This window comes from Pongo abelii, chromosome 8 (assembly GCF_028885655.2).
Source record: "Pongo abelii isolate AG06213 chromosome 8, NHGRI_mPonAbe1-v2.0_pri, whole genome shotgun sequence".
In the NCBI taxonomy this organism is placed as follows: Eukaryota; Metazoa; Chordata; class Mammalia; order Primates; family Hominidae; genus Pongo; species Pongo abelii.
In genome coordinates, this window is record NC_071993.2 from 58,615,086 (window position 1) to 58,640,520 (window position 25,435).

General features: G+C 38.1%; 1 non-coding gene across 1 annotated transcript; it reads right to left on the reverse strand.

The window, feature by feature from the left end:
- Positions 1-16,117: 16,117 nt before the first annotated feature.
- Positions 16,118-16,220, reverse strand: LOC112135292 (U6 spliceosomal RNA). The gene has a single exon (XR_002916594.1). It is a non-coding gene; the product is annotated as a U6 spliceosomal RNA (small nuclear RNA).
- Between the last annotated feature and the right edge of the window lie 9,215 nt (positions 16,221-25,435).

Consider the following 25,435-nt stretch of genomic DNA (forward strand, 5'->3'; position numbering starts at 1 on the left):
AGTTTTTTTTTTTTCTGGGGACTACTGTATGAATGAAATCATATAATACGTGACTTTTTGAGACTGGCTTGTATCACTCAGCATGATGCTTTCAAGATTTATCCATGTTCTTGCGTGTATCAGTGATTGTTTCTCGTTATGGCTGAGGGATACCCATGCTGTATGAATGTGTCACTATTTGTTAATTTTTTTTCTAATTGAGAAACATTTGGGTTATTTCTAGTTTTGATCAATTAGTAATAAAGACATATAAGTATCCCTGTATAGATTTTTGTGTGTTAACATAAGTTTTCATTTCTGTAGAGTCAATACCCAGGAGTGAGCTGCTAAGCCATATGATAAGCATATGATTACTTCAGAAGAAGCTACTAAAGAAGCCATTTTTCATAGCAACTGCAGCATCTTACATTCGTATTAGCAATGTGCAAGAGTTCCAGAAGCTCCACATCATTGACAGGAGTTGATACTGACAGTAGTGTATAGTCTGGACATTCAGTAAGTGGCAATGATATTTCATCACGATCCTAATTTTTCATTTAGTCACTGATGATGTTGAACATCTTTGCCTGTGATTATTTGACATCCATGTTTTTTCTTCGGTGAAGTGCCTGTCAACATCTTGTGCCCATTGGGAAAAAATGTGTTGTTTGTTTTTTTACTGTCAAGTTTTCAGAGTTCTTTATTTACTACCGGTACATGTCTTTTGTCAGATACGTGATTTGTAAATATATTCTCTCAGTCTGCAGCTTGTCTTTTCATCCTTCTGATAATGTCTTGTGCAGAGCAAAGTTTGTTAAGTTTGGTGAAATCCATTTATCATTTTTTTCTTTTACATTTCAGGCTTTTGTTGTCATATCTAAGAATTCTAATTCTTTGCATAGCCCTAGGTCCTGAAGAGTTTCTCCTAAATTTTTAGTTTTGCACTTTACATTTAGAGGTATGATCAATTCAGAGATAATTTTTATATGAGGTATGAGATGTAGGTTAAGGTTTATTTTCTTGTCTGTGTATGTCAAATTGTTCTATCATCATTTGTTGAAAAGGATATTTTATTCATTGAATTGCTTTTGTAGCTTTGTCAAATATAAATTGGCCACACTTGTGTGGGTTAATTTCTGGACACTACTCTGTTCCATTGCTCTACATGTTTGATCCTCACCAATAGCACGTAGTTTTGATTACTTGATTACTTGATTTATAGTAATTATTAAAATTGGACAGTATGATTTCTCAGAATGAATTTATATTTCTTTTTCAAAATTAGTTATTCAAATTTCTTTGCCTTTCCTTATAAATTTTAGAATCAGCTTGTCTATACAAAATATTCTGCTGAAATTTTGGTCAGTACTGAATTCATTTACAGGTCAAATTGGGAAGAATTAATATCTTTTCTATATTAAATCTTGTAATGCCTGAATATGGTAGGTCTCTTCATTTATTTAGGTCTTCTTTAATTTCTTTCAACAGTACTTTATAGTTTTCAACATACACATTCTCCATTTGATTTTTTTCCAGATTTATGCCAAAGTGTTTCCATTTTTATTGGAGTTATTATAAATGGTATTGTTTTTGTTTTAATTTAAGGTTTTGATTGTACATTGTTAGTATATAAAAAATGGTTAATTTTTCAGTATTGACTTACTTTTTGCAACCTTGTCAACTTTATTATTTTAGACATTTTTTACTTGTATACATTTATGGAGTACAAGTGTAATTTTGTTACGTGGATAGATTGTGTAGTAGTGAAGTCGGGGCTTTTAGTGTATCCATCACCTGAATAACATATATTGTACCCATTAAGTTATTTCTTATTGTCCATGTCCTCCTAGTTCCTCACTTTTCTAAGTCTTAATTGTCTATCATTCCACACCCTGTGCCCATATGTATGCATTATTTAGCTCCCACTTAGAAGTGAGAACATGTGGTATTTGTCTTTCTGTTACTGACTTGTTTTACTTAATGGCCTCCAGTTCTATTCATATTGCTGCAAAAAGATATGATTTCATTCTTTTTATGGATGAATAGTACTCCATTGTATATACATACAACAGTTTCTTTATCCAATCATCCTTTGATGGATACTTAAGTTGATTCCATATCTTTGCTATTGTGAATAGTGCTAGAATAAACATAGGTGCAGATACCCTTTTGATATAATGATTGCTTTTCCTTTGGGTAGATACCTAATGATGAGATGGCTGGATCAAATGGTAGTTCTATTTTTTGTTCTTTGAGGAGTCTCCATACTGTTTGCTAAAGTGGCTGTACTAAATTACATTCCCACCAACAGTGTATAAGCACTCCCTTTCTCTGCATGCTCTCCAACATCTGTTATTTGTTTTTGCTCTTTGTTCTCTGGGATTTTCTATGCAGACAAGCATGTCCCCGTGAATAAAGACAGTTTTATTTATTCATGTCTAATTTATTTCTAAGAAATAATTTCTGTTTTTTGCCTATTGCATTGGCTAAAAGTTCCAGTACTATGTTGAATAGGGATAGTGAGAAAGGATTCCTTATCTTTCCTAATCTGAAGAAGAAAACATTCACACTTTCATTATTAAGTATGATAGTAGCTGTAGATTTTGTTCGTAGATACCTTTAATCAAACTGAGGAAGTTCCTTTCTGTTCCTGGTTTGCAAAGAATTTTTATCATAAATGAATGCTCAATTTTGTCAAATTATTTTTCTTCATCAATTGATCTGATAATGTACTTTTTCTTCTTCGAACTCTAAATATGATGGATCACATTGATTGCCATTCGAACATTGAACCAAGTCATATTTTACTGGGATAAATTCCATTTGATCATGGTAGATTATCACTGTCATTATGATGATTTTTATATGGCTTCATCAAATTTAATAATATTTTGTTGACAATTCTTGCATCTTTTAATGCAAGATATTGGTCTGTAGTTTTCATTTCTTTCTACTGTCCTGCTTTAGTTTTGGTACAGAGTGATGCAGGCTTCATGAAATTATGTAGACAAAATTTTTTATTCTATTATTTGAAAGACATTTTCGACACCTGATGTTATTTTTTTAAATATTTGATATAACTACACTGGGAAACCATCAGAGATTGGAATTTCTTTTTCAGGAGACTCTTGAGCTGCAAATTCAAATTATTTAATATATGTAAGAAGATTTTTCTATTTCATCTTGTCTGAATTTGTAGTTTACAGTATTTGAGGAATTGTATCATTTCAGATAAATTATTGAAGAGAGTGCATAGAGTTGAGCTGGCTATTCACTCTCTATTCTTATATGTATGTCATTTTTAGTGAGAGCACCTCTTTCATTTCTACTGTTGGTAATTTATATCTTTTCTCTTTTTTTTTACAATCTTGAGATTTATCAATTTCATTTATTATTTCAAAGAACCAGCTTTTACTTTCATTGATACTTAATATTTGTTGAATTAAACAAAAAATTTTTTACTCTTATCTTTTATCTTTACTCTTATCTTTACTCTTTCTTCTTTAAACTTGCTTTGAATTTATTTTGCTGTGTTTCTTATTTTTTAAGTTAGAAGCATAGAATATTTGTTTAAGAACTTTCTTCTTTCCTAATTAATAAATGCATTTATTGCTGTGAATTTCAGTCTAATCACTTCCTTAACTGTACACAACATCTTTGATCTATTTGTGCTTTTATTTTCTTTAAGTTCTTTTTTTTTCTAATTTATCTTGGAACTTTCTCTTTGACTCACAGATTATTTTAAAGTGGGGTATGTAATATGCAGATTTTTGCTGATTTTTCAGTCATCTTTCTATTATTGATATCTAGTTTAATTCCATGAAAGTCTGAGAACATTGTAGAGTTTAATTATTATAAACTTCATAAAGTTTTTTAAATGATTCAGGTTATGGAGTATCTTGGTAAATGTACCATGTGGACTTAAAAAGAATGGGTATTCTGCTGTCATTGAGTGTAGTGTTCTATAAACATCAGTTATATGCAACTGGTTGATAGTTTTATTCAATTCTTCAATGTCCTTGCTGACTATCTGCCTTCTAGTTCTCTATATTACTAAGTGATATGTTGAAATTTCCTAATGTAATCACAAATGTTTGTATTTGTCCTTTAATTTCTGTCAGTTTTACATATTTAAGCTCTGTTGCTAAATACACATGCATGTAGGATTGTTATTGTTATTTCATATGCAAGGACTCCTTGTAATTTTCTCTGTTCCGAAATGTCCTTTTCTCATATTAGTATAGCTAATCAGGCTTTTGTGGGTTAATGTTTGCATGGGACATAATTGTCTATCCTTTTTCTTTTCATTTACCTATTTTGTTATCTTTGAAGTGAGTTTATTGTAGACAGCATATAGCTGAGTAATTTTAAAAAATCCATTTTGAAAATTTCTCTTAATTGCTGTGTTTAAGATTATTATGAACAGATTTGTATTTAACTCTACTATTTCATTGTCTGCTTTCTGTCACTTCTATTTGTCATTTGTTTCTCCTTTTTTGTTTTCATTGAGTGACATTTAAGTTTCTTTTATTCTGTTTTAATTGATCTATTATGGTTTTAACTTTATCTGTTTATTACTGGCTGCTCGTATAATTAAAATATATACACTTTCTTTTTTATAAACTTCTAAGAATTTTAGTACATTATATAGAAAACTTAGCATCACATAGGTCCCTTACCTTCTTTCCTTTACATCATAGTTTTCATATTACAACAACTTACATTAAAAACTTTATCAGATGAATATTATAATTTTTGCTTCAAACATGTAATAAATTTTAAAAACTAGAGAAGAGGAAAATAGCGTATTATTTACCAAGATTCTCCTTTATTTCTAAAATTTCAATGACATGCATTTTAAATCTTTTATTATTGTCACACAGATCTCTGGGGCTCTCTTCATTCTTTCCCTCTCTGTTTTTGCTAATAGGCCCATCCAGTGAGTTTTACATTTTGGTTACTATGCTTCTCAGTTCTAAAATTTCTATTTGATTCTTCTTTTTATATGTTATTTATTTGTTGACCTTCTGTTTTTCCATTTTTTTCAAAGTGTTTACTATTACTTCTCAGGCCCTTCGAATAATAGATGCTCTGCAGTCTTTATCAGGTAATTCCAACATCTGTGTCATTTTGACATTTGTGACTGTTGATTGTCTTTTCTCATGCAAATTGAAAGTTTCTTGGGTTTTCTTTTTTCCCCATGGCAAATAATTTTGGCTTAATTCCTGGATATTTTGAATATTATGTTTTGTACTCTGGTTCTTATCTAAATTCTACGGCAAATGTTGAGATGTTTCTCTTAGTGGCAAGGCAACCTGAATAGGTTCAGACTACAGGTTTCAACTTGCCTTCTATGGGCTGTGAATTCAATCTCAGTTCACTGTTCAGTGCGTCACAGTGCTATTCAGATTTTGCCCACATGTGTGCCACCCTGTGGTGGATTTGAGACTTGGTCAATGATCTGGTTATTAGTTCTGTCCTCTAAATCTTTATATGCTCAGTAGAATCAGATCCATGCATGTGCAGACTGAAAGTGAACCCAGGATTTCTTAAACTACTTTATGGAGGATGTCTTTTTGGTGCCCTCCCTCTTCACAGTCTCTCAGGTAAAGTACATCCAGTGGCTTTTTACAGACTCCCAAGGGTCCCCAGCACTCCTCTTTTTGGTCCTCCAGAGAAAGTGTTGTGACTTTATTTTTTCTGCCCTGCCATGCACTTCCATGACTACAGTTTGTCTGGGGTCAAGTGGAAGGATAATATATGAGGAAAAAGGCAATGGTAGCTCTCTCCACACTCCTGGGTTCCCAACCCCACTGAATAGCGAGGCTTCTGCCACTACTGCTGTGATATTACTTGGAGGATAAACAACAGCAACACAACATTGACAACAGAGGATTTCCACATTCCTTTTGAGATTTCAGAGTTCCTTTCTCACCTCCTGGAGCCAGAACGGGAGAGCTTTTCCTGGAGGTCTCTCTGTTTGTGCCAATGACCACCTCTTGGTTTCAGTTTGAATTGCATTCAGCCTAAGGGATAACGTAGGGAAAAGATGCATAAACTCACCACCATTTGGTGATGCTTTGAATTCTGATCTTCTTTCCAACCCATTTGCTACTATTTGCTTTTCACTGTCCTAAGATATCTCCTCCATATATTCTCTCCTGATTGTGTAGTCACAGCAATGGGAAAAACAACAAAAACATAGTTACTCCAAAGGACACAGAACTGGAATATATCCAGGGTTTTTCTTTGCATTTTTTTCAAATTTTTATTTTGAACTAATTTAAGACTCACAGAAGTTGCAAAAATAATACTGGAAGTTCCTGTGTGTGCTTTCCCTAGCTTTCCCCAATGATAACATCTTATATACAAGAGTAACATTTTCAAAACCAGAAAATCGGTAGTGTTACAACACTATTAATTAAACCATGGGAATTATTTGACTTTTATCAGCTTTTGTTGGTGGTGGTGATGTTGATGATGACGTGTGGTACTATGGAATTTCACATGTATAAATTTCTGTTGACACCACCACAATCAAGATATAGAACTCTTCCAGCACTACAAAAAAAACTCCCTCATGCTGCTATCTCTGTATAATCACACTGTTCCTCTGATTCTAACCCCTGGTAACCATTGATCTGTTCTCCCTTATTGTAACTTTTTCATTTCAAGGTTGCTCTATAAATGGAATTATACAGTATAGCCATTAGTTTTTAACAGAATCCGATCTTTGGCACCTTGTGTTTTATTGCTATTAAACATTCAGACATCTAGCAATATTCCTTCAATGGGACAAGGACTGTAAAACACTGTACCTCAAGTCCCTCTGACAAGTACAGGAGTTGAAAAAAGAGTTATTATAGTATAGGATATATTTATTGACTAGGTTCTGTTAAAGGTTCACATACCTCATTATTGTTCATTTCTGAGAGCCCAACTGCTGGCCTGTTGGAGTCAGAGAAAAACTAGCTTTCACTGGACTCATGGCTTCAGGTCACAGACTATGACGAGGAGACCACACTTGTCTCCTCTCTTCCCCTGTCCCCCTGTGCCACCTCCATGAGTGTGAGGTCAGGAGAACAGTGTGCTGGCAGACCACAGTGGAGCTGTTCAGAAAAAGGCACATTTAAACACACCTATTATCTCCATGCCTTTGTCAACAAAATATTTCAATTTCTGATGAATCTCTCTGTGTTCTTAGATTCATTTTAGGTCTAGCAAAATAGATTGTTTCGTTGTTTGCTTTTCTATTTGCTCATGGTTATTACTTCCCCCTGAATGGTTCATCATAGCAGCAGTCATAGAGTAATCAGCTGGCAGTATATTATTATTTATTATGTATCGAGTGCCATAAAGGCTCATAAAGCTTACCAGGTGCCTATAAGCATACCAGCCATTGGCTGCAGAGCACACAGCTGCACTTAGGCACTTACTAGAGAGATGCAGCGGGAGGTCTGAAGATGAGGCAGGCAGCTCTGGGGAGCAATTGATTCCTTCCAGCTTCCCCCTAGCAGAGGACACGGTTGCAGAGCTCAGGAAGCTCCATGCTATAAGGACACAGAAGAGGAAGTGAACAGAGAATGCACTCTTAATGTGGGTTTCATAGGCGAAGGTGGTGGTGCCTACAATAGTAGGAGAGGGGGCAAGACTCCTTTAGTTATAAAAATACAACTCTGATTCTCATATATTCTGAATGAGATTCTGTAGTCTCATTCAGAGAGGATAGGGAATGAAAGCAGGAAGGCAAAGATCACTTACATTTATTATCTATGTGCCAGCACTGATTTGGCATTGGAATAGAGAGGACTGGAACCCATGGTGTGTTACAAAAAACAGACAAAAGATGAATAAATAAATATATAATGTAATGTTTCAGAAGGAGACTGAAGTTGGGTAAGGAGATCAAGCATAAAAAGATGATTATTTTTGATAAACCAGAGAAGCATGTTCTGAGACACATCCTTTGAGCAGAGACCTTAATGAACTGAGGGAATGAACCATGTAAATATCTGGAGAAGGGCTTTGAGTAAGAAGGAACAGCACATGCAAAGGCCCTGGTTATGCTTACTCTTGGCAAGTGAAGTGGCAGTGATCCATCAGTGGGACTGAAGCCCAGTAGACAAAGCGGGGGTGGGGGGTGGGTGCTAAAGATGAGGTTGGAACATCAGCCATGGGCAGACAATGTAGACTGTGGGGAAAATCGTGAATTTGTTCTCAGGGTGATAGCAAGTCATCGAAGGGTTGAAATGGGGAAACTGCATTAATCTGTTCATGATTTTAAAAGTTTACATTAGGTGTTGTGCTAATGTGTGGAGAATAAACAAGGATAGATGAGCATAAGAATGAGTCTGTGTGTCCATGACAAGCACTTGCCAGGCTGACATACCCATTATGTTTCATTCCTATGAAATTCTACCAATGCAGTGGATAGGTAACAATAATCTCCATGTGACGGAATAGTCTGTGACTCAGCAACTGCTGTAGTTTACTCTTGCAATAAACAGGAAGCAGGCACTTGAATCCAGGGGTGGTTCAATTCTGATCTCTCCTTTTATCCCAGAAACAGCTTGGCTGCGGATACCTTGCTTTTGAGAGCCAGGAAGGGTCATTGCCCCTGCATTCTTGTCTCTATTCATTCTGTTTCCTCCTTGGGCGATGGAGACCAGATGTGTTTGTCTCACCCTCATGATTAAAGTTTAGATCCCATTTATCCCTCCACATTTCCATTTGCCAGTGCCCTCCCAGGTGGCATCAGAAAACACACTGCAGTGATCAAGTGAGTATGGCCCTTGGTGAACATTCTCCTCCCCATCTGGGATTGCCACTTCCCTTGTTTAAAACACCAGACACAGGCAGAGATTCTCTTCTTAACTCTCCAGTACTATCTTCCCAAGAAGTGCGATTTCCCTAGGTTTGCTCACCATTAGAGCCCAAATTCTGAAATTAGCTGGTATTGTCTGTCAGCAAAATGGTAACTAATATGAAATCTGTTAGAAAATTATGATGTTTGAGAGGCCGAGATGGGCAGATCACCTGAGGTCAGTAGTTTGGGACTAGCCCAGACAACATGGTGAAACCCCGTCTCTAATAAAAATACAAAAATTAGCCGGGCATGGTGGCACATGCCTGTAGTCCCAGCTACTTGGGAGGCTGAGGCAGCAGAATGGTTTGAAACTGGGAGGCAGAGGTTGCAGTGAGCTGAGATCGTGCCATTGCACTCCAGCCTGGGCAACAAAGCAAGACTCCATCTCAAAAAAAAGAAAAGAAAATTATGCTGATCTCTAACCAAATCCTTGCAGTTCACACAAGAGGGCAAGGAAAGGTATGTTTTTGTAATTTTTCAGCTCGAGAAGAATGGGGAGGAAGCTACCACCTTGTGAAATTCTTTCAGGATTGTATAATCTCTGTGATTCTTCTTATCGTAGTGGAGAAAAAATAAAACACTTTCCCCTTTTCCTCTACTCTCTTGGGTTTAGTGGTTGGGGTATGCAAATTAAGCTGACAAAAGACAAATTAACAGGAGAAAAAACATACAAATATTATTGATGTTAATATTTTTACAAGTATAGGGTTTTACAAAAACAACAAAACAACAACAAGCAACAAAAACCCAAAGTATTGGGTAGAATTGTAAGGTTATATACCATTTAAACAAAAGGTGAAAAATTGTGGGGAAGTGACTACATAAAGGAAAGGGGAGTTTTGGGCTTTTAGGGGCAGTAAATTGTGTGAAGGTAAACATATGACAGAACTAATGGAAGTTAAGTGTTATTTTACGGAGGTTTGGGCAGACTCATCTTGGTGCCGACTTTCCATCTTTTTCGTGACCATAAAACTTCCCTGGAGAAAGGATTTATGGTGGTCCTTATTTCTCAGAAGTTTCTGCTTTTAGTCAGATAAGGGAAGCTCCAAGAAGGCTTCTTTCTGCATCTGTTGATTCGCAATTGCCTTCAGCTCAAAATTATCTGTATACCAAAGTGGAATATTTTGGGGTAGCATATTCTTCTTCATTATCTTCGACTGGGGAGTAGCATGCAGCTGGCTTTGTTCAATCACTTCTGCTTGTACCTGGCTAAAAGTCATAGCAGTGCCCAACATTCTTCCTGAAAGAGGCAATATGATATAGTCAGTAAGAATTTGGCCTCTGCAGTCTAATTGCTCTGTTTAGAATCCTAGCTCTATAACTCACTATTGAGGGATTTCTAAATTATACCTTATCTAATTGTTGTGTTTAGAATCCTAGCTCTATAACTTTGTACTACAGGGAAGTTTTTGTGTGTGTGCTTCAGTTTTATAATCTGTTAAATGGGACAAAAACGAGATATATGCAGTGTGTGCTGGGTGATAGCTTCTGTTGCCATTAACTGTATCAAGGATGAGCCTGGGCTGGCTGCACTGGCTGCTTTCTCCAAGCTCATGAGCCTGAGGGAACTTAGTGCAGTTGTTTTTAAATACTGGCTGCCCATGTCAAGAAGAAAAAGAGCTGCCTGAGGCTGATGTTGCCTCCTGTCCTTGCCCTCTCTATTGTGGTAACTATGGAGAGGTTTTTTTTTTTTTTTTTAACCTCCCTCTTGGGGACATAATCCAGTCTCAGAAGGGCAAATGTGCTTTCTTCCTGGGGGCAGGGGCTTTCTTTATTCTTCTCCCTCCTGGGCTCTGCTCATAATGGCCCTTCACAACTGTTCCTTCATCAGTACATTCTCTGGGCATCTGCAAATCCCAATCAGCCAGGAAGATTTTCCAAACTCGCTGTGAGGTTTGCATATGAACAAATGCTCTTTTTTACTATGCCTTATCAGCCTATTGATGCCCCTCTGGAGGTTCAGGCATGCCTCTTTATTTTCCCCTGGATGGAAATAAGGTATAATTTAGAAATCCCTCACTTTATTTTTTTCACTTGTGATAGAAACACAGGCCTGATGAAAATTTCCCCTATTTTTATTACCTATCAATCTTTCCAATAGAATTAATAGAGAGAAAGGCAGTTAAACCCTGTGCTCAAATTGCACTATCTTACCCAAAGTCCTATGAAAGAAAAATTTTGTTACATATTTTAAATGATATGGAATGCATATATCCCCTAGATAAACCTTGGAGTCTCTAGGTTAAGTCTTCCTGTGTGAATGTATCCACTTTCCCAGAGCAGGCTCAGGTGAACTCTGGAATTTGCAGGAGGCAATAAATCACTTCTTACGTATACCAGGGACAGTAGCTCGTTTTTAGTCTTCACTCTGACCAAGCTCTGGCCCTGACACATGATCTCAGGCATGAGATGGGGGTCTGCCTAGGGCTCTGCTCTTGTAGAGTCACTATTCTGCAGGAAGCAGCTTTGCTTCTCATGCCCAGGAGCACCTGTGCAGAAGCTCACTTTCCAGGGCCCTGGAATGTAAATCTTGTGAAGACAGGATCTGGGCACGTTCTGTCCTTTGCTGTCTCTCTCGTACCCACATCAGTGTCTGACACATGGTAAGTGCTCAGCACTTACTGAAAAATGAATGAGTACAATCAGGAATGATGGCCTAGACACTTTTCATCCTGTGTTTTGTGAAGGTGTTGTTTGCCCATAGCACATGGAAGATTTTAATGAATTTTTTCACCTTTAGCTATGACAAACTGTGTTGTATAGTTTAATATAAATGGATAATTAAGAAAAAATTATAAATCAATCTATAAAGAAATTAACATCTTGTTTTAATTAAGAAGTTTCTTGCCTATCAGTCTTCTTAATAACTGTGTACTCTGGTCCTTGTGAAACTGAAGGCTGACCTGATTAAGCTAGCCAGACTTCACCTGCTTTGCTTGCGTTTAACTGCTTACTTCTAGTTGATCTTAAACCCTTATAGCTAAAAGTCATGTAGCCAAACAATATGTAACTAAACTCTCACTAGCTTCCTTACAGATAATATATCTGATGTGTATGTCACTATGGTAACGGTTGCTTTAACTTGTTTTTTGGGAGCTGGGGGACAGCTTTTGTCTGGTTTCAACTGATTGAGACCACCGACCCTTCAACTGGGCCTGCACAAATGCCTAAAAGGTTATCTTTTGGCATCAGAGGGACAAAACTCCTTCCTCAGATCATGCTAATGAGCATGCATCCTATGAAGAGTCATGACTCCCAGCTACACTTGCAAAGACCATCGATTACATCATTTTTCTCCACTGCCAATCACTTTTCCCCATGCCTGGACCACCTTAATCCTCTATCCCATAAATATCCCTAAAACCCTATCTTCAGGGAGACGTACTGGAGACATGTTCTCCCATTTCCTCACTTGGCTGCCTCATGAATAAACTCTCTTTTGTAAAACTCATATCAGTGATTGGCTTGCTGTGTGTGGGCAGAATAAGCCTGGTTTGGTATCACTTATCAATCTATCAGTCCATGGACAAATGGTGAGTGCTCACTCTAATCAAATGGGGCTTGGCAGACTTTATTATATAATCTAGCAGCTCAATGAAATCATTCTGTCTAATTCAAGGAAATTTTGAGTTGGTATGCATTCCTCTTCAGTCTTAGTGAGATACTTCAGAACTTGGGTTTGGTTCGGCCTCAGAAGCTCCTATTTTTCAATGATGTTAATTCAAGAAAATTGCTGAGAAATCCTAGTTTTTATGTGATTTCTCCTCTGCTTCTGTTACTTTGTCTACTTTTATTCAACTTCCCAGGATTCCTTGCCTAAGGATATCAGTATCCTTCTGAAGAATGCTCAGGAGAATGGTACGTGAAGGAGGAGACAGAGTGGAAAACTATTTTTCTGTAGAGATGTACCTGTGGTGAACAGAATTTCTAAAAATGGCACTCAAGATTCCATGCTGGAACCTGTGACTATGAAAAGATATTATTGCCGTGGCTCTGTTATGTTATATCATACAGGTGATCTTGAAAAAGGGAGATTATTTGGGTTGACCCAATCTAACCATAAGTCCTCAAATGCACAAAGCTTTCTCTGGTGTGACAGAGATTCTTTGCTTGACCAAACATTAGTCAGTCTCCTGAATCTTCTCCCAGGCCCATCTATGCACTTCCTTATAAAATCCACTTTTAGCAAGAACCCTGCTTAGTGAATTTAGCAAGAACTCCCCGCCCTCGATATCTGATTGGACTCCTCATCCTCCACCATCTCCCAGGACTGTCTTCAGCAAGAATGCTGTTAGGTCAGTTCATCCAGAATTTCCCTTACCCCTGATGTTTCCTCTTCGTAATTTTTCATCCACTGTTCCCACCCTGCTCTCTGGCTATAAATTCCCACTTGCCCATGTTGTATTCAAAGATGAGTCCAATCTCTCTCCATTAGAAGACTCATTGCTGCAGTCCCCATATCTGTTGTGATGGCCCCAAATAAAGTCTGGATTAATGTGCTTTAATAAGTGTCATTGAATAATTTTTTCTTTAACAGGAGAAGAAAGCAGAAGGCAGCGTTAGATGTGAAACGAAAGGCCTCAAAGCACTGTTGCTGGTATGAAGATGGAGATGAGCATATGAGAAGGAATGTGGGCAGTGTCTAGGGGCACAGAGTGGCCCCAGCTGACAGCCAACAGGGAAAGGAGGACCTCAGTCCCATCACCACAGGAGCTAAATTATACCAACACCCTGAATGAGACTAAAAACTATTTATCTCCCAGAGCCTCCACAAAAGAGCCCAGCTTGCTCACATCTTGGTTTCTGTCCCGTGAGACTCTGAGTATAGAACCTAGCAGAGCCCTCCTGAACTGGACTTCTGACCTATAAAAGTGTGAGCTAAGGAAAATAAGTTTTGTTTTGTGCTGCTAAACCTCTAGCAATTTATTTTTTTATTTTTAATTAAAAACTTTATTTATTTAGACTGAGTTTCATTCTTGTTGCCCAGGCTGGAGTGCAGTGGCACGATCTCGACTCACCGCAACCTCTGCCTCCCGGGTTCAAGTGATTCTCCTGCCTCAGCCTCCTGAGTAGCTGGAATTACAGGCCTGCACCACCATGCCCGGCTAATTTTGTATTTTTAGTAGAAATAGGGTTTCTCCATGTTGATCAGACTGGTCTCGAACTTCCGACCTCAGATGATCCGTCCTCCTCGGCCTCCCTAAGTGTTGGGATTACAGGCGTGAGCCACCATGCCCGGCCAACCTCTAGTAATTTTTTACACTAACAGAAGAAAAGTAATACACATTCTTTAATGTGTAATTAAGTTCTAAATAGAATAGGTAAATGGAGTCCCCAAATATCCTACTTTTAAAATCTAAAATAGAAGGTGTACTCATTTGTGCCATAAAAGATTCTTTACATCACAAAAGAGTGAAAAGGTCTCTTTAAAGAGCACTTAGTACAGTGTTTGTTTACAGATCATTACTTGCTTAACAGAGGAAGATACTGAAAGCTGAAATGTTCTAAGGTATTGCTGACTAAATAGCAATCAGAAATGAAGATAAAGTATGAGATTATAATAATAACAGATGGACATTTCCACATCCATTTCAGATTTTTTCATTTTACGTAACCAGACATGAAAATTCCAGAATCTACACCCAACATCCTTTCAAGCCACATCTAGCTCAGGTAGGAAACTGCAGCTCAGGAGACCTTAGAAGTACAAAGAAGAGACCAGGAATTCTTGCCTTTGGGTTCTTTTCTCCCAACTACTTTGCCTCTTAATGATTACTAACATTGAAGTTTTGACCAGAGGAGCAGAGAGGGAGAAGTATCAAGAAACTCAGGAGTTAAGGTGAAAAATCCTAACAACAAGGCTCTTGATTCTGAGGAAGAGAAAAGGGGGACCCTTTGTCAGTCCTCTGCTTTCAGGACCATGCCAGGCCTACTTGACTATGACCTCATTAAATTCTGCACAAGGTGCAATTTGCCTTGAAGTTTCAGGGCAATAAATCAAGGTTCCAAGGTTAAAGCCAATTTGTTCAAGTTTATGAAACATTTAAATAAAGGGCAGACTCAGTTTGGTTCCAAAGCTCATGACATTTGTGTTATAAAGCTGGCTCTCCAGACATCTGCAAAGGTGGACCAGTGATGAGAAGTAACAAAATCAACGTTAGAGCAAGAGCAATTCTACCTGTGTCACAGGGACCTTAGGGCTCAGACTGGGCTGCAACAAATTTTAGATTTTGGCTAAAAGATTCCTAAGTGCTTTGATACCCCCTTCTCCTGTATACATTAACAAAGTCCTAATAATTAGTTTTCATAATTATCCTTAATGGTTAGACTTAGGATTCAACTGATCCAGAGAGACATTAGGTGCGAGTAGCATGTCTTCAATCAAAACCTAAGGTGGAAGTAGAGAACATACATTGCTAGGATCTCCAATTGCCCTAAATTCTAATTTCACACTTTAGGATACTATTTAAAGTTTTAAATTTTATTCAAACCAGGTAAACATTCTTTTACTTTCCAAAGTAATTACAGCTTGGTGAATACTGAGCTATTCATCATAAGCTCAGTCTTACTATATACTTCACCTGGCATTAGGTAGGCATCCCCTAAGTATTTCTCAAATTAACAGTATTGGTCTGTAGCTAACTCTGGTCCTTTCCCATAACCCCATGGGTTCTATGAAGCAATCAGTCACGCACTCACCCACCCTCGGACTCATTAAATCATTAAATAATTAAAACCCTTATGGTCAGGTTTGTTAAATTTATATTCATTTCCCTCACCCTCTTGAGTGATTTTTTTTTTATTTTTGTAGTTCAAATAAGGGTTTGGCATTTATTAAATGATTTCTATGTGGCAAATAAATTCCCATGAAGTATTTACTAATTTTGATACTGGTCTTATGCAAAAGGTTGTATTTGGTGCCAGTAGGATACTGAGCATACTGTAAACCACACATTCACGTGTTCACTTATTCATCCAACAAATATTTACTTAGTGCCAGTTGTTTGTCACACACTATGAATGCAAACACAGAGATGATTGACAAGTCTTCCATCCTTTACAGGGCCTTCAATATATGTGTGAGAGAAAGAGGAATTATAAGCAAAATATGCCTCTCTGACATACTGGAGATTTTAATTAAAGTTAAAAGTTTAAAACTCAGAGGTAGACTCTGCCCCTCCTCTCTTCTTTTCCCACCTAAGGTCAAGCTCCTTTACAATACACTTTCTTTTAAAAAAAAATATATATTTTTTTAAAATTTAAACTAGACTTTTACTTCTTTATTGCTTTTTTATTTTGTGTTATCCTTGCACAAGGGCCATACTAACCTTCTCTGTATTGTTCCAATTTTAGTACATGTGCTGCCGAAGAGAACACAACAACACACTCAGAGACAGAGCCCATAGACAATGGCACCAGAGGATCTAGGAGCACATTTCACTCTCCCCATCAATTTACCTTCCCATATTTTCCCACCTTTTGGAAGCCTGAAGATGCTTTCTTCTTTTTCTTGTCACTATGTAGGATTTATGGCTCTTTGTTAAAATATTATTTAAGCAGGGACCCTAAGCCACTGTCTTGAGAAAGAAATACTTTTGAACTGAGACCTTAGGAAAGGTCTCATCAGGAGCGTCATGGGTACAGCATGTGTTAATAAACTTCTGCTTGTTTTCCTCACTTGTTTAATCTGACTTTTGTTTTCAGGACAGTGTCTCAACAGCATCTCTTTAAGAATCTAAAAAGGGAAAGGACAGAAATTATGTTTCCTCCTTTACAATTTGGCACCCAAGATGGGGCCACAGAGACACCCTGACTGCTGCAGGACCTACAGGTGAAATCCTGGGAGAACTGGCCGATGCAGCAGCAAAGAGTAAGATTTCTCACCAAGGTCAGCTTCTCCCAGGTCTCTATCTGTGGTACCTGGCCAAGAAAGAAGGTAAAAAATGTTCCTCATCCTTCCCTTTCCAGGTTCAGATTGATAGGAGGAAAACATTTACAAATAATAATAAAATTAATTCTTTGAATCTGTGACTTTTGTAGATTTGTGTAAGTACCTGTTTGGTTTTGATCTTTAGTTTTGCAGGGATGATCTTTGTTTTACTCGTCTCTGACTTTCTGAGTGGTTTGTCATAGGAGGATCACAGTAAGACTCTTTTTTCATCTTGTTTTATTTCTTGGGAAGCTTGGCTTTGTAAGCAGCAAATTTATTCTGTGGTCTGTGCCACCTTGAGGGCATAAATTATCTGGCTTATGTCAGGTAGCCAGCTGGGAGTCCCACTGGGCCCAAAATGCCTGTTTGTCTAAATGTGCTGGCTCTCAGGATTTGTTTTAATTGTCTCAACCTTCATTGCCTTGCTAATAATAAAGGCCTTTACTTTCTTAGGCCATCTTTGGAAAAACTTCAGATCTTGAAGGGGATTGCATTTTTGCACCCTCTTTGGGGATGTAATTTTTGTGTCTGGTTATAAGCCATAAAAAGACTTACTGATTTTAAATCACAATTATAGTAGGTTTACTTTGGAAATTGGGACTTTTGTATCTAGAAGTATTTTTTTTTAAGGGATTCTTCTTAGTCTCTAGGAGATGTAAATCTTAACCATGACTTTGAAATGTCTAAGGAATTAGATAAGCAGCATTCCAACTGAGTTAGGATTTGAAATAGAGTTAAAGTGCTTTGAACCAACCACAAAATTCCTTTCCTCAGTGGGTACCTTTAGCTCAGGAGAAAAATATTTCTAAAATTATTCATTTTAAACAATCAAGATATACCTTTGATTTAAATTTTGGCTTACATTTAGAGCATAATAGGAACTTTTTTGTTTGTTTTTTTAGCCTTCTTTCTGAAGCTCAATGGAACCACATACTTAGAAAAACAAAAGAAACAGTTTATTAAAACATTTTAAAGACAAAGAGTTTTAAACAGTGATTGCACTAGACCTCTAATAAACAAATATACCCCATCTCCAAGATTCTTTCTTTATGTAAATTTAAAAAAGGAAAAGGCAAGAAACAGGAATGTTTGCTATTTGCCCAGCTAAAATTTGATAAAAAGATTTTAAGAGCTCTATAGTCAAAAGTCACCTTAATTAAAAGCTGATATTTAGGCTATATGTGTATGCATATATTTTTAAGACCCTTCTTCTCTATGACAACTATATGCACTTCTTCTGTCTGTTTGTCCTCTTGTTTTGCCTCTAAGACTTGTTCTTCCATTTACTTCTGTCTGTCTTTCTTTCCTCTTGCCACCCACAAAGTTGCAAGAGGAAAGATTGCAATATTGTTGACCTAAAAAAGATTTCTGACAGCTCTGGGATCCCGGGAGGAAAACAGAAAAGGCACCACAGACTCCTCTTTTGGGGAGGAACCTCTGTTTTTCCTCATGGAACCCCAAGAGTTGTGGATGGACAGGTTCCTGTCAGCTGTAAAGCTTTATCTTCTTTTACATTGAACTCTGTGATTTCTCTGGCTTTTATATGCATGCATGTGTACATTTGTAGGTTGTATATTGTGTCTACATGTTTGTATATGTCCATACATACATTTGTATATTTTCTACATGATACCAAATTAACTTAAAGATAAATGAGTGCTCATAAATTAAATAAATAAGCCCAAATATTTTGCCAGTTCATGTGACTTGAGTAAATCATTTGGGGTAAATAAGGATAAATAAGACTAGTTTAATATTGTTGGTTTAATAAAAATAACTGTCTTCTGAGTTTATCAGCAAAATATTCATATGTTTAGCTTTCAGGTTCTTGCTTTTCTGATACTTGCCTAATCTAACATACAATAAAACAAAAATGATTAATAGAAAATTTAACTTGAGATGATGATCACAGTTGCCTAAAGTCTCATAAAATTTTCCAAACAATTGTTAAAATTAAATAAAAGAGATTTAAATAAAAGTTTATAAGTAAAATTTTAATAATAATTATAATTTTTAAATGTTTACTTTAAAAAGTTTCTCAAATCTTTTAGTAACTATACCCTTAGAGTTTTTTGCTAAGCTAAATTAAATAATTGATATTCATTGACTATCTAGATCATTTCCAAATAAGATATATTGCTAAGATATTACTAAATATGAGTGTCAACTTTTTTACTTTAGGCTTCTTATTTCAGAAAACAAAAGATATCTAGACCTATTAGTAAATATGTCCTGTTCCACTGAAGAATAATTCCATTAGAAAGCTTATGTTTCTGAGAATTATAAAATATGTATTCATAAATTGTTAGTATGTGACTCAATTAAAAATTGTTTACTGCTTAGATTTTCACTATGAATTAAGGTTAAGAATTAAAATTCTGAGTAGTATGTGGTAACCAAAACTAGAACTTAAAAAAAGAAAGGAAATAAATTATGTTTTCTCCTCTACAATTATAAGAAAAAATGATAAGTACTTTTATGTTGGCAAAATTCAGAAAAGAAATGTAAACACAGAGGAAGGACCTAACAGAGATAGAAGTGGGTAGGGGAATGATGAAAGGCTCTTCAAAGGAGTCAAAGCATGAGTGGAGTTGTGAAAAATAAATAGGAATCATGCAGGTGGATAGGGAAGAAGTGAAGGACAAAGCATATGCGTTTGAGTGTGATATTCTAAGGGACAGATTGGGAAGCTCAGACGTGGCTGACTGATGTGTGGGAACAAAGCATAAGATAGAGACAGAAAGGTCCATCTAATTCTTGGGTGCTTCAGGCTGTGCTCACACAAGGGCTGGGCAGACAACCATCGTGCCCAACAAGGTCCTGGCAGAGAAGCAAAGCTGACAAATGCCAGCTCCTGCTTGAAGTTAGTCATTGTCCCTATAGGGTGAGGATAAGCTTGCATGAAGCTAACCACTGTGGTTGGCCCAAAATGAGAGACAGGCCACAGGATGTGATGGGAAGCACTGCAGACATCTGCCACACATGGTTCATGCATGTGACTTTGGGACTAGGTTTTCCTTGATCCCCAGACTTTGCCAGAAAACCCAGACAAGCCCAGGAAACCCAGCCGAGGTCAAGAAAAAGTCTGGATGGGACCTGAAATAATCCAGCCCAAGGGCTAATAAAGTGGAAAAGGGTCAGACAAATTACTGCGTTTCAGGTCCTGCTGAACTTTCTGGCCCCTAGGACCTCACTAACCTTGGCAGAAATCCAAACATGGCTTCCTTTTTGAGACAGGTAGGATCTTGACTCAAACACTGGTAATGGACATTTGGAGGGCAAAGTGGCCAGACATTGGAAGTGGATAAATCTGGCCTGGACGATGATTTCAGTAAAAGAAACCTGAAACCTTTTTAGCAGAACATACAAAGTTCAGTTTTTCCTACTCCAGACCACTCCCTATTCCACTCTGCTCCTTTAACACATTCATCTTCCTTTCCTGCCCTCAAGGCGTTTGAGTTTACCACCTCTGTTGGAGAGTAGATTATGGAACTCTAGAAGACACCAGGTTAGCCTGAGGAAGACCAAAGAAAAAGAATCACGGAAAAAGAAGTCAGGGGCATGAGGGAGGCCAGGAAAAAATGCTGTAACTGCCCAACGAGTTCACCTTGCCTACTGCCTAGACAGAGTCAATTTATCAAGAAGGGGATTGCAATAAAGAGTAATTCACACAGAGCCGGCTGTGCGGGAGAACAGAATTTTATTATTACTCAAATCAGTCTCCCTGCGCATTCAGGTATCAGTTTTTAAGGACAACTTGAAGGGTGAGGGGAAGTCCATGAGTCAGGAGTACTGACTGGTCTGGTAGGAGATGAAATCATAGGGAACCGAAGCTGTCCTCTTGCACTAAGTCAGTTCCTTAGTGGGGGCCACAAGATCAGTGGAGCCATTTTATCGATCAGGGTGGTGCCAGCTGATCCATCAAATGCAGGGTGAGCAAAATATCCTAAGCACTGAGCTTAGGAGCATCTTAGGGAGGGTCAGAATCTTGTAGCCTCCAGCTGCGTGACTCTTAAACCATCATTTCTAATCTTGTGCCTAATTTGTTAGTCCTATAGAGGCAGTCTAGTCCCTAGGCAAGAAGGCAGCTTGATTTTGGAAATGGCTGTTATCGTCTTTGTTTTAAACTATAAACTAAGTTCCTCCCAAAGTTAGTTCAGCCTATGCACAGGAATGAAGAAGGACAGCTTAAAGGTTAGAAGCAAGATGGAGTCGGTTAGGTTAGATCTCCTTCACTGTCTCATTCATAATTTTGCAAAGGCAGTTTCAACATGGTCACTTAACAGAGAGAGGAAGGCATAGACAGCAAGTCTGATGTCAGGGACTGATCAGGCAAGATGCACATTTAAAGCATCCGCTGGGTGCAGCACTGAACAAAATCAGATCGGATCTTGTCTAGTGACTGTACTAGAAAAGCAATCCTTGTGGCATCACCAGGAATTTGGAAATGTAAGGACCAAGTTCAGTAGAGTCAATCTGCTTTATTTTAACCTCTTCACCAGGACTCTTATTAATGAATTTGGGATTTTGTGTACACAGTCCAGAACCAAGTCTAAGTGAAGAACACTGGTTATTTCTCATAGCTTTCTATTTCTGCTCCTTTAATGTAAAGCTTTACATACACTTTCCCCAACTTGGGCCCAGTCTGTTCTGCACCTTTCAAGCTCCCCTTCCCTCCCTAGGATACCTTCCTGCTGCTTTTGTTCAAGGCCAAGGTAATTTGAGCCATTTCTGAAAACTTTTATCAATTTCCCTATCCAGGACATTTGGCCGCTTTGCTTGACAGCTGACACAGCTTGTGTGAAGTGCAGGCTTTCCTTCCTCCTAGTTCAAGGGCATACAGGCAGAGCTTCCTAACATCTGAAAATGGGAAAAAATTTTCAAAGATTATTCACCAGCAGCCTCAGGGGTGAGGGATTATCTGATATGGTGCCTGGGAGAGTGAAAGGGCAGGTGCTCTAAAACTTCCCCTAACTCTCCTAATAAGGGATGTCATTTTTCTCCTCCCTGAGTGGGAGGGAATTGAGAATAATGAAGGAAGCTGTGCATTTGTAAAAACTTACCCCACACTGTCTACCCTACTTTTGCTGATTCTCTCTGTGAGATTGAGCCCATGGAATCAAAATTCTCCCAGGAGAGCCTATATTTTCACTCTCTTTTTCCCAACTATTCTTCCACAGTTGGCTTTCTGGATGAGAATGATCCCTAACATCTGTAAAATAATTTCTCTTCACATCTGTGTAAGAATCTCTTACATCTGTAGAAAGTTTGCATATTCATTATCTCATTTGATCCTTACAACTGTCATATATAATTATGCTAATGATGACAAAAATCATTTAATTCTTATTCTGTTCCATGTACCACTAAGGTTATTTACGCCACTAAATTTGATCCGTCCAAACCCTATCATGGAGAAATTTTATTAATCCCATTTTTCAGATGTGGAAACTAAAATCTAGATATGCACATAGATGGCTCAGGCAAGGGAATCCAGCTCTTCAAGGTCATTTAGTTTTTCTATTATAGAGCTGGGACCAAAGATTAGGTGCCCTGCCTTACCATCTTGTGCTTCTTGTATTATACCAGATTGTTGCAAACCTAACTTATAGAACAGCATTTCCCAAACTATAATAATGTGTTTAAGAGTCACCTGCAGATTTTGTTAAATGCAGACTCCAATTCAGTAGTAGGTCTGGGTGAGGCCCACACATTTGCATATCAAACAAGCTCCTGGCTGAGGCTGATGCTGAGGGCCCAGGGACCGCACATTGTGTAACAAGGCATTAGGAGATCATGGTTGCAACCGTAATTTCTTCAGTCCCTATTTTGAGATTAAGAAAACACTTTCAAAAGGGACATTTTGCCACCTGATCTTCATCTTGCTGGTTCTGACCATCCTGCAAGAAACTGCTTTGAATGGACAGGTGAGCTGGTATTTAAAGGCAAAGAATGATCCCTGAGCTAAGGCTGGAGAGCCTCCGAGAATCTGCATTATGGGGTGTCAGAATTCTTCTTTCTGGGAGCTAAGAAGAGCATTGTTTACAGAGAAAAAGTCCAGGGCCCTTGTTCTCAAAGGCAGCTTTACTTTGTATGGGAGAAATATGAGGCTGAGGAAGAGATGTATTTTTTTATTCCAAAGGATGCAATTTTTTTTCTCAGATTATCAAAGCATTACATACCCTTTGGAAATCATTTGCAAGATACATGAAATAACAAAAACACTGTTTAACTCATTCCAGAGCTCAACGTCTAGCAATAACTACTATTTATCACTGTTATGTATTTACAGTGAGTTTTTAAGCTAGATGAAGACACAAACTGGTAGATAAAACAATGGAGATTATACTGCACTTTTAGATTTATGTGCTGTGATTGGTTTAACAATTCTGTCAGAAGCATCACCATGGGTTATTAAGGATTCTCTGTATGCATAATTTTTGATGGTGATATAATTTTCCATTGTTTGTCCCCATCATAATTTCCTTAACTATTCCCATATTGCTGTTCCTTCAACATTTTTTCTAAGTTTTCACTGTTATGATTAATGTTAAAATAAATCTCAGTTTACATTTTTTGTTATTGCCTTACAATAAATCCCTAGGAGTGAACTTAGTGGAACAATGGTCTTAGACATTTTTGGGATGTTTGTTCCATATTGTCAAGTTTATTTCCAGAAATACTGTTTTCTAGAAAGGATTTCTTTTTTTCCTCTCCAAGAAGTGTCCCTGGATCCAGAGACTGAGCCCATTCTGAGAGCCTTCCTCCTCAGGGAAGCTAGCACTGTGTCTCAGCTATTTGCTTTGCAATTGTTTTCCTAGTCTTTCCTCCCTCTCATTATCAGAAAAGTGGCAGTGGAGGACCAATTTGGTTCTTAATGCACTCTTACTAATTGCACCGTATGTTACACATTTGGGTCACGGTAGTTTTGAATTCTTTTTGTGTGTCTTTGGTAAAGAAAATGAAAATCAGCCAACAGAGAAGTGTATCATGCTGTGGGAAGCCCACTCCCCAATGCCTCCACCTGCACCCTCAATCCTTGTAGGCCACCAGGACATGTGCACAAGAGGACTGGGAAAAAGACCCTCTCAATATTGCCTTTCTGGTCCATTTTGATAGTCTGACAGCTTAATTGCAGTGAAGCTTAACTGAAATTCAATTGCCTGTACTTTAATTGTGGGTGCTTCCATATCCCAAGCTTGTCTCTTGTTTTTGCTCAAAGTCACACATCTTTACATGTGAATACCATGGCCTATCCAAGATGTGGTGGCCTGTATCACCTGGCAGCCTCCCGTATTATCCTGGTGTTGCCATTCTGGTGCAGAGTCTTGTCTGTATTGAGTATGAGTCAGGGCATACCACTGAGGACCCCAGGGAGCCTAGGGTCTGCAATGAAGGAGAAAGCATGTAGGAGACTTGGGTACAGTGATACAGATGCCAACTCTGAGGTGAGCAAGGAGGAGGCATGGGGAAGATGAGCTGCAAATCCGGAGGACAGACTCCAAGTGGTGGGAAGAAGATCCTGAAGCACAAATCTGATAATCCCTCAGTTTGATCTCAGCCTGGCTTCAGACAGAGCCCAGATCCTAGACTAAGCCTGGATCTTGATCACAACCTGGGCTCACCTCCAGGTTCATCGAGCCCTGACACAAGCCCATGCCAACTTAGACTCTGGCCACTGGAGTAAAACACTACCTGGCAACCATCTGAGCCTGAACCCCAACTGAGAATAATCCCATTTTTCCATTCAAGGAATATTTATTGAGTATCTACAGCATGCCTAATTCTGGGTCAGTTTTTGACTTTGAAGCCTCACCACCTCTTTTCAACATTAGTGTGAAATTTAATGAGAAAATACATGTGCCCAGTTAGTTCTGAAGCCAGCCTCATAAAATTAGTAAAATCAATTGCCAGGTGTTTTGACAAAAGTAGACGCCTGGAATACAATTACAGCTCAACATAACGGTTAACCAGCACACCCTTTGGCCCACTTGCTTGTAGTCACTTACTTCCCATAAGTCACAGACCAGGTCACAAAGCACTAACTTTCCTTAGTTTTTCCTATAGATAGCATCTTTATCTTTGAGAAATGTCAAGTTTTCCATTTAAGATATTTTTCAGAACTCATATTCCAGTGAAAGTACCAATGTTAGCTAGCCTGAAGGTACCCACCAAGGAGCTGACTCAACTGAAGAATGCAGTTGTTTCTACATCCTGATGATTTCACCCCCTAACCCTGACCAAATGGTGATCACAATCTTCCAGCCCCTTTCCCTCCACAATTCCCTTTAAAACCCTAGCCCAAAACCCCTCAGGGAGGCAGATTTGAGGTTCTTCCTGTCTCTTCATTTGGCTGCCCAATGGATTATGAAACTCTTTCTCTACTGTAACTCCTGCTGTTTCGGTGTATTGGTCTGTTACTGCACACTAAGCAAATGAGCCTGGTGGTCATGTAACAGCTCCATTGCTCAGCAGTTACCATTATGTACCCTCACCACAGCCTGAGCCCTCCTAACCCCAGTCATGGCTAGGGGGACAGTATTCTTTTCAGAGTGTGGAGAGAGGTTCTGTAGGACTTCCTAGCAGTCCTGGTAAAGACTTATTTCCACAGGCCTTGCACACATTGTTCTCTGGGTCTCATAGCTGACACATCCTACTGA